This window comes from Neovison vison, chromosome 3, assembly GCF_020171115.1.
Source record: "Neovison vison isolate M4711 chromosome 3, ASM_NN_V1, whole genome shotgun sequence".
NCBI classification, from domain to species: domain Eukaryota; kingdom Metazoa; phylum Chordata; class Mammalia; order Carnivora; family Mustelidae; genus Neogale; species Neogale vison.
This window is the reverse complement of record NC_058093.1, coordinates 5946336-5956089: the sequence shown is the minus strand read 5'-3', so window position 1 is coordinate 5956089 and position 9754 is coordinate 5946336. Positions and strand designations below refer to the sequence as shown.

General features: G+C 36.7%; 1 non-coding gene across 1 annotated transcript; it reads right to left on the bottom strand.

Annotated features, from left to right (window-relative positions):
- Window positions 1-9295: 9295 nt before the first annotated feature.
- On the bottom strand, window positions 9296-9399 carry LOC122903832. Its single transcript, XR_006384049.1, has one exon. It is a non-coding gene; the product is annotated as a U6 spliceosomal RNA (small nuclear RNA).
- Between the last annotated feature and the right edge of the window lie 355 nt (window positions 9400-9754).

Genomic DNA, 9754 nt, shown 5'->3' with positions numbered 1-9754 from the left:
ATATCATGCGCCTCTCTTCTGGCTTGTAAAGTTAACTATTATGTATCATTTGTATGAGGCTATCTGTAATTGATGGACCTGAGTATCTTTCTCCCCCCAGATGAAGGAGGTTTTTAGCTATTATTTCTTCAAATACAGTGCCTTCCCTCTTTTTTCCCTCTTCTCCTTCTAACATGCCTATAATGCAAATGTTAGAATGCTTAGTGATATTGCAGAGGTCCTTCAACGTATTTTTTTTTGATGATTGGTTCATTGACTGATGTTCAGGCTTTTTCCATTACCCGGTCTTCCAGATCATTGATCCATTCTTTACATCCTCTAGTCTGCTGCTAATTCTCTCTAGTCTCTATTTTCCAGTTACTTACTGTTTCCCTCAGCTCTTTATTATAGTTTCTTAGTTTTCATTGAGTGCATTCATTGTCTCTCAAGTCCATTGAATATCTTTTTGACAAGCACATTTAACTTTTTATTATGCATAATATTTATTTCCATTTCATTTAACCCTTTTTCTGTGATTATTTTCCTGCTCTTCATTTGGGACATATTCCTCTGTCACCTCATTTTGTCTGTTTATTTCTATGTATTAAGGCAGCTATGTGTTCTGGTCTTTAAACTAGTCAGTGAAGTAGCCTTTTCTAGAAGAGATCTTGTGATGTCCTGTAGCATGACAACCCTGTCAGCAGAACCAGGTGCTCTAGGGGTGTCCTCTCTGTGGGCTACATGCCATCTTCTATTGTGGCTGAGCTATGATTACTGTAGGTGGTTTGTCCTTCATCCCAGCTAGCTGCAATGTCCCACTTTGCTAGCTGAGGTGGGGGACACTATGCAGGTTTATTTCCTTGGGATGTTGAGAGACTTGGTTATAGTTGTTGTAGGCTCACTGGTGGGCCAGGCTAGCCTCAGCTTGGCTGTCTGTTATAAGCCACTGTGATAGCTCCAGGAACACTGTAGAGCAGGGCTTATTCCTTGAACAGCCAGCTATGAGGTTCCACCTACAGGAATTGCATCAGTCTCTTTGGAATGTTGCCAGTACTGACCATGGCTGTCTACAGGGAATAGTGGGACAAGAGAGCTTTGGAGGGATGTCGGAAAAAATGGTGAGGATGGAACCAAAGAGAATGCCAGGGCATGACATGGGGTGCTAGAAAGATAGGAGAAAATTAGAACTGAATCCTACAAACGTCCAGGTATTCAATATGGAGGAAGGCACAAATAATGGTACCTGCCATTGCTTTTGTTCCTGGAAAAATTTTCTGTAGACCTTTGCCCCCCTGGCACATGTCCTAAAATTAATCAATAGATCTCCTTAACATAGATGTCTATCATTTTTCAGACTGCTCCTTCTGTGCTGTCCCAGAACAAGCTTTTTAGTGTGTTGGTTCTTTAATTCCAGAAGCTTTACAAATCAGTAGAACTTAAATAACATTGGTTTTCTTTTTATTTTTCTTTTTTTCTTTTTTTAATAACATATAATGTATTATTTGTTTCAAGGGTATAGGTCTATGATTCATCAGTATTACATAATTCATAGCACTAACCATAGCACATATCCTCCCCAGTGTCCATAACCCAGCCACCCTATCCCTCCCCCAACCCCCAAAAACTCTCAGTTTATTTCCTGAGATTAAGAGTCTCTATGGTTTGTCTCCCTCTCTGGCTTTTGTCTTATTTCATTTTCCCTCCCTTCCCCTATGATCCTCTGTCTTGTTTCTCAAATTCCTCATATCAGTGAGATTATATGATAGTTGTCTTTCGCTGATGAACTTATACAGCTTAGCCTAATACCTTCTAGTTTCATCCATGTCTTTGCAAATGGCAAGATTGCAAAATTTTATTCCATTTGTGTGTGTGTGTGTGTGTGTATTACATCTTGTTTATCCATTCATCTATTGATGGACACCTAGGCTCTTTCCATAGTTTGTGGACATTGATGCTATGAATATTAGGGCGCACATACCTCTTCAGATTACTATATTTGCACCTTTAGGGTAAATACCAATAGTGTTAAATTGTTGGGTCATAGTGTAGGTCTATTGTCAAATTATTGAGAAACCTCTATACTGTTTTCCAGAGTGACTGAAGCTGCTTGTATTCCTACCAACAGTGTAGGAGGGTTCCCCTTTCTCCAAATCCTCACCAACACCTATCATTTTTCTGACTAGTTAATTTTAGTCATTCTGACTGGTGTGAGGTGGTGTCTTACTGTGGTTTTGATTTGTATTTCCCTGATGCCAAGTGATGTTGAGCACTTTTTCATGTGTTAGCCATATGGATGTCTTCTTTGCTGAAATGTCTGTTCATGTTTCTGTCCATATCTTTTTTGGATTATTAGTTCTTTGGGTATTGAGTTTGATAAATTCTTTAAAGCTTTTGGATACTAGCCCTTTATCTGATATGTCATTTGCAAATATCTTCTCCCATTCTTTTGGTTTTGCTCTTTCCTTTGCTGTGAAAATGCTTTTGATCTTGATGAAGTCCCATTTGTCATTTTTGCCATCACTTCCCTTGCTTTTGGTGATGTTTCTAAAAAGAAGTTGCTACAGCTGAGTCAAAGAGTTTGCTGCCTGTGTTGTCTTCATGGATATTTACGGATTTCTATCTCACATTGAGGTCTTTTATCCATTTTGAGTCTATTTTTGTGTGTGGTGTAAGGAAATGGTCCAGTTTCATTATTCTGCATGTGTCTGTCCAATTTTCCCAACAATATTTGTTGATGAGGCTGTATTTTTTTCCATTAAGCATTCTTTCCTACTCTGTCAGAGATTAGTTGATCATAGAGTTGAGGGCCTATTTCTGGGTTCTCATTTCTGTTCTAATCATCTAGGCATCTGTTTTTGTGACAGTACCATACTGTCTTGATGATTACAGCTTTGTAATAGAGCTTAAAGTCTGTAATTGTGATGCCGCCAGCTTTGGTTTTCTTTTTCAACATTCTTCTGGCTCTTCGGGGTCTTTTCTTGTTCCATATAAATTTTAGGATTATTTGTTCCATTTCATGAAAGCATTGATGGTATTTTGATAGGGATTAAATTAAATATGTAGATTGCTTTAGGTAGCTTAGACGGTTTGACAATATTTGTTCTTCCAATCCATGAACATGGAATATTTTTTCCATTTCTTCGTGTCTTCAATTTCTTTCATGAGTATTCTATAGTTTTCTTAGTAAAGATTCTTCTTTGCCTCTTTGGTTAGGTTTATTCCTAGGTATCTTATGGTTTTGGATGCAGTTGTAATTGGGATCTACTCCTTAATTTCTCTTTCTTCTGTCGTGTTGGTATATAGAAATGCAACTGATTTCTGTGCATTGATTGTATATCCTGACACTTCACTGAATTCCTGTATGCGTTCTAGCAGTTTTGGAGTGGAGTCTTTGAGTTTTCCACACAAAGTATCATATCATCTGCAAAGGGTGAGAGTTTGACTTCTTTGCCAATTCAGATGCATTTTATTTATTTATTTTTGTTGTTGTTGTTGTCATCTGATTGCTGAGGCTAGGACTTCTAGTATGATGTTGAATAGCAGTGGTGATAAGGGACATCCTTGCCATGTTCCTGACCTTAGGGCAAAAGCTCTCAATTCTTCCCCATTGAGAATGATGTTCGCTGTGGGTTTTTCGTAAATGGCTTTTGTGATATTGAGGTATACACCCTCCTTCCCTACACTGTAAAGAGTTCTGATCAAGAAGAATGGTGGATTTTTGTCAAATTCTTTTTCTGCCTCTTTGGAGAGCATCATATGGTTCTTGTCCTTTCTTTTATTAATGTATTGTATCACATTGATTGGTTTGTGGATGTTGAACCAAGCTTCAGCTCAGGAATAAATCTCACTTGGTTGTGGTGATTAATCTTTTTAATGGACTGTTAGATCCTATTGGCTAGTATTTTGGTGAGAATTTTTGCATCCATACTCATAAGGGATATGGGTCTGTAATTCTCCATTATGATGGGGTCTTTATCTGTTTTTGGGATCAAGGTTATGCTGGCCTCATATAAAGAGTTTGAAAGTATTCTTTCCATTTCTATTTTTTGGAACAGTTTCAGAAGAATAGGTATTATTTCTTCTATAAATGTTTGGTAGAATCCCCTGGGAATCCATCTGCCTCTGGGCTCTTGTTTGTTGGGAGATTTTTTATTAGTGCTTCAATGTCCTTCCTCTTTCATTCATCATTTATTCATTTGGGTTTTTTTCCTTTTCTTTTTCATATGTCTGGCCTGGGGTTTATCAATTTTATTAAATTTTTCAAAGGACCAGTTCCTACTTTCGTTGATCTGTTCTACTGCTCTTTTGGTTTCTATTTCATTGATTTCTGCTCTTATCTTTTTTATTTATCTTCCCCTGCTGGTTTTAGGCTTTATTTGCTGTTCTTTCTCCAGCTCTTTTAGATGTAGGGTTAGGTTGTGTATTTGAGACATTTCTTGTTTCTTGAGAAAAACCTTGTATTGTTACATGCTTCCTCTTAGTACCACCTTCGCTGCATCCCAAAGGTTTTTAGCAGCTGTGTTTTCATTTTCATTTGTTTCCATGAATTTTTAAATTCTTATTTAATCCCCTAGTTGACACATTCATTCTTTAGTAGCATACTCTTAAGCCTCCATGTATTTGAGTTCTTTCCAATTTTCCTCTGTGGTTGAGTTCTAGTTTCAAAGTATTGTGGTATGAAAATATGCAGGGAATAATCCAATCTTTTGGTACTGGTCGAGACCTGATTTATGACCAAGGATGTGATCTATTCTGGAGAATGCTTCACGTGCACTAAAGAAGAATGTGTTAGCTATGGCTTTGGGATGGGATGTTCTGAGTGTATCTGTGATGTCCACCTGTTCTAGTGAGTCATTTAAAGCCTTTATATCGGGGCGCCTGGGTGGCTCAGTGGGTTAAAGCCTCTGCCTTCAGCTCAGGTCATGGTCCCAGGGTCCTGGGATCGAGCCCCATATCAGGCTCTCTGCTCAGCAGGAGGCCTGCTTCCCCCCACCCTCTGCCTGCCTCTCTCCTTACTTGTGATCTCTGTCAAATAAATTAAAAAAAAAAATCTTCATGGCTTGAGGTGGTACTCAGAACTCAATCTTAATTCTCTGAATTCTCTCTGAAGTTCAAGATGTCTCCCCAACTCAGTCCCATACTAGAATATGTGCAACACTTTCGATATTGTATCTGCACAAAAGGGTATTCATGGCCTCCTTTAAATAAATAAATAAATAAAGCCTTTATATCTTTGTTGATCTTTTGCTTGGGTGATCTGTCCATTTCAGTGAGGGGGGTGTTAAAGTCCTCTACTATTATTGTATTATTATTGATGTGTTTATTTATTTTGTTATTATTTGGTTTATATAATTGGTGCTCCTATGTTAGGCCATAGATATTTAAAATCGTTAGATCTTTGGGGCACCTGGGTGGCTCAGTGGGTTAAATCGTCTGCCTTCAGCTAAGGCCATGATCCTAGGGTCCTGGGATTGAGCCCTGCTTCGAGCCCTATGCTTAGCAGGGAGCCTGCTTCCTCTCCACCCCCTGCCTGCCTCTCTGCCTGTTTGTGATCTCTGTCTGTCAAATAAATAAATAAAATCTTCAAAAAAAATTATTAGATCTTCTTGTTGGACAGACACTGTTTTAAGTTTGATATTGTGTCCCTCTTCATCTCCTGTTATAGTCTTTGGCGTAAAATCTACTTTGTCTGATATAAGCATTGCCAACCCAGCTTTCTTTTGATGTACATTAGCTTGGTAAATTGTTTCCCACTCCCTCACATAAAATCTGGAAGTGTGTTTGGGGCTAAAATGAGTCTCTTGCAGACACCATATTGATGGGCTTTTTTTTTTTTTTAATCCATTCTGATACCCTGTATCCTTTGATTAGGGCATTTAGCCCATTTATATTCAGAGTAACTATTGAAAGATATGAATTTTGTGCCTTTATATTGTCTGTAAGATGACTGTTACTTCATATTGTCTCTGTTCCTTTCTGGTCTATATTACTTTTTGGCTCTCTTTTTGCTTAGAAGATCCCTTTCAATATTTCTTGTAGGGCTGGTTTGGTGTTTGCAAATTCTTTTAGTTTTTGTTTGTCCTGAAAGCTTTTTATTTCTTCTTCCATTTTCAATGACAGCCTGGATATAGTATTCTTGGCCACATATGTTTTCTAGTTTAGTGCTCTGAATGTATCATGCCACTCCTTTCTGGCCGCTAGGTCTCCATAGATATGTCTGTTGCTAATCTAATATATATATTTTTTTCTTTTCAATCTAATATTTCTCCTGTTGTAGGTTACAGACCTCTTGTCCTGAGCCCTTTTCAGGATTTTCTCTCTCTCTCTCTTTTTTTTTTTTTCTTGACTTGTAATTTTTACTATTAAATGATTGAGTATGGTCCTATTTTTATTGATTTTGAAGGGGATTCTCTGTGCCTTCTGGAATGTGATGCTTTTTTCCTTCCCCAGATTAAGGAAGTTCTCTGGTATAATTTGATCCAATATACCTTCTGCCCCTCTCTTTCTTCTTCTAGGATCCCAACTATTCTACTATTGTTTTGTTTTATGGTATCACTTATCTCTTGAATTCTCCCCTTGTGATCCCATAGTTGTTTATCTCTAATTTTCTCAGCTTCTTTATTCTCTATCATTTGGTCTTCTATATCACTAATTCTCTCTTCTTCCTCATTTATCCTAGCAGTAACAGCCTCCATTTTTTATTACACCTCATTAATGTCTTTTTCTTAAAATTTTAAATTGGTTAGATTTTAGTTTATTTTTATTTCTCCAGAAAGGGATTCTTTAGTATTTTCTATGCTTCTTTCAAGCCCAGCTAGTATTTTAATGTCCATTGATTATGTCCCTAGCAGTCACTACTGCCTCTTGTTCTTTTTTTTTTTTTTTGAGGTGAATATTTCTGCTTTGTCCTTTTGACAAGAGAAGTAGATGAATGAGAGAACAAAATGCTAAAAGAGTAACAATGACTCTCCCCCAAAATATACACTAAACAAATTAGAAGAGACCTTCCAGAAAGTGGTTGCTTTTTTGTTCATAGATTGCTGCCATTCTTTTCTTCGATGGCCTATTCAGTGTGTAGGTGTTTGGAATGATTTGATAACTATCCAGCTAAATTTCTAGGACCAGATGAATTTATGTCTCCTACTCCTCTGCCATCTTGCTCCTCCTCCTATATACCATTGATTTTCCAAGCCAGGAATTATGGGTACTTGTCCTCCCAGTGCAGGTCTCCAGGGCTATGTGTGTCTTTGGGCCACCTCATTCTTCTGCTTGTGATATCCCACCTATTTGTAGTTAGTTTATGTTGGAAATTGGGTTCCCTATCACATCTTTGATACCCCTACCCTTTTCAATATGGTCTTCACTCTATAACTAGCTGTGAAAAATCTACTCTTCTCATCTATAGATTGTTTTCGCAGTTGCAAGCCATGTTGTTGTTTCCTCGGTGTATCCTTGGGACAAGCAAGTAAACCTAGGATGCTCCTACTGTGATATCTCCCCCTCCCTCACTTTGTTTTTGTTGCTGTTGTTCAGTTTGGAGAGGTTTTTTTGTTTGTTTTTTGTTTTTTGGGTTTTTTTCTTCATAATTTGGAAAATAGTCCTTTATCAGATGTGTGTTCTATAAATATTTTCTCCCAGTCTATGGTTTATCTTCTTATTTTCCTGACATTCTTTCATAGAGGAAAATTTTTAAGTTTTCAAAAAGTCTAGTTTGTCAATTATTTATTTCAGGTAATGTGTCTTTGGCAACATCTCTTAAATGTGTAAAATCTCCAAGCCCAAAGTTATTTAGATTTTCTATCTAATCTTGTAGGCGTTTTATAATTTGAGTTTTACATTTAGGTATGGGATCCATTTTGAGTTAGGGCTTGTGGTTTGTGTCTAAATCCTTTTTATGTTTGTGCACATCAAGTTCCAAGACCATTTATTGAAATGGAAAAAAGATTTTTGTAGATGCTTATGTCTTCTGTGGTGATTTGTCTATTAATGTCTTTTATTTTTTTTTTAAATTGGGTTGTTTTTTTTTCCCCTATATTTTGACTTTTTTTTTAAGGATTTATTATTTTTAGAAAGAGATAGAGTGGGGGGCAGAGGAGAAGAAAGAAAGAGAATCTCAAGCAGATCCACAAGTGAAGACAGATTCAGACACAGGGCTCAATCTCATGACCCTAGTTTATGCCTTAGCTGAAATTAAGAGTCAAGTGCTTATCCAAATGAGCTACCCAGGCTCTCCTCTTATCTTGACTTAAAAAAAATTTTAATTTATTTGACAAAGAGAAAGATCACAAGTAGGCAGAGAGGCAGGCAGAGAAAGGGGGAGACAGGCTCCCAACTGAGCAGAGACCCTGACACAGGGCTCAATCCCAGAACCCTGAGATCATGACCTGATCTTAAGCAGGCTCCCTGCTGAACAGAGAGCCTGACACAGGGCTTGATTCCAGAACCCTGAGATCATGACCTGAGCCAAAGGCAGAGGCTTAACCCACTAAGCCACCCAGGCGCCCCTCTTATTTTGACTTTTAAAAGTTTCTTGTATATGTTGGAAAGCAGTCCTTTATTAGGTGTGTCTTTTGCAAATATTTTCTTCCACTCTATGGCTTGTCTTTTCATTCACTTAACCTCTTAACCAGAGTAGACATTTTGAGTTTTAATAAAATCAAGCTTACCAATTATTTCTTTCATAGATTGTGCCTTTGGTATTATATCTAAAAAGACTGCCATACTCACAGTCATGTATGCTACCTTCGAGGAATTTTAATTTATGTTTTATATTTAGATCTGCTACCTATTTTGATATTTGTGGATAAAACAGAGGTATGTGTCTAGATTCCTTTTTGTTTGTTTTTTGGCATGTAGATACTCAGTTGTTCCAGCACCATTTGTTGAAAAGACTAATCTTGCTCCACTATATTACTTTTGCTCTTTCATCAAAGATCAGTTGACTGCAGTTATGTAGGTAACAAGTTTTAAGCTAATTAAGAAATAGAACCAAAAAAAAATGTTTACTCCTTCTTTAACTTTATTTATTGCTCAAAGCTTTCTTTCATGTAGATACAAATTTCTGATCTATTTGAATTTCCTTGTGTGTGAAGAATATTTTGCAACATTTCTTGTAGGATAGATCTGGTGATAATAGTTCCTTTATATTTTTGTTTGATTTAGAAAGTCTTTATTCTCTTAAAATTTGAAGAATCATTTCACTGGCCCTAGAAATCTAGGTTGGTGGTTTTTTCTTTTAACATTTTAAATATTTCACCTTTCACTTTTGCTGGTGAGGTTTCTGAAAAAAAAGTGATTTTTTTTAATCTATTGATGAAAAGATATGCAACATTTCAATAATTTGCACATCATCCTTGTGCAGGGCCCATACTAATCTCTATAGCATTCAAATTTTACTATATATGCTGCTGAACCAAACATTACTCTGTAATTCTTAAACTTATTTCTTTGCTGATTGTGTTTTCCTTCACCCTGGCCTTTTCCTTCAGGATTTTGTTTCTCTTTGGGTTTTTACATTGCCAATATGATTTGCCTAGATATGGGTGTTTATTTGTTTATTTATTTTTGCTTGTATTTATGATGTTGACATTCTTTTGGCTCCCTTGTTTAGTGATTTTATGCTTGTCCTTTGTTTTGCAAAGTTTTATTTTCAAATATTTCTTCTAATTTTTCATTCTGATGTGTTATATTTTTTATTGTTCTCCTATAGTTCTAGTATACACTCTCATTCTCTCCTCTCTTTATGTATTTCAATTTGGAAAGCTTCTATTGCTTT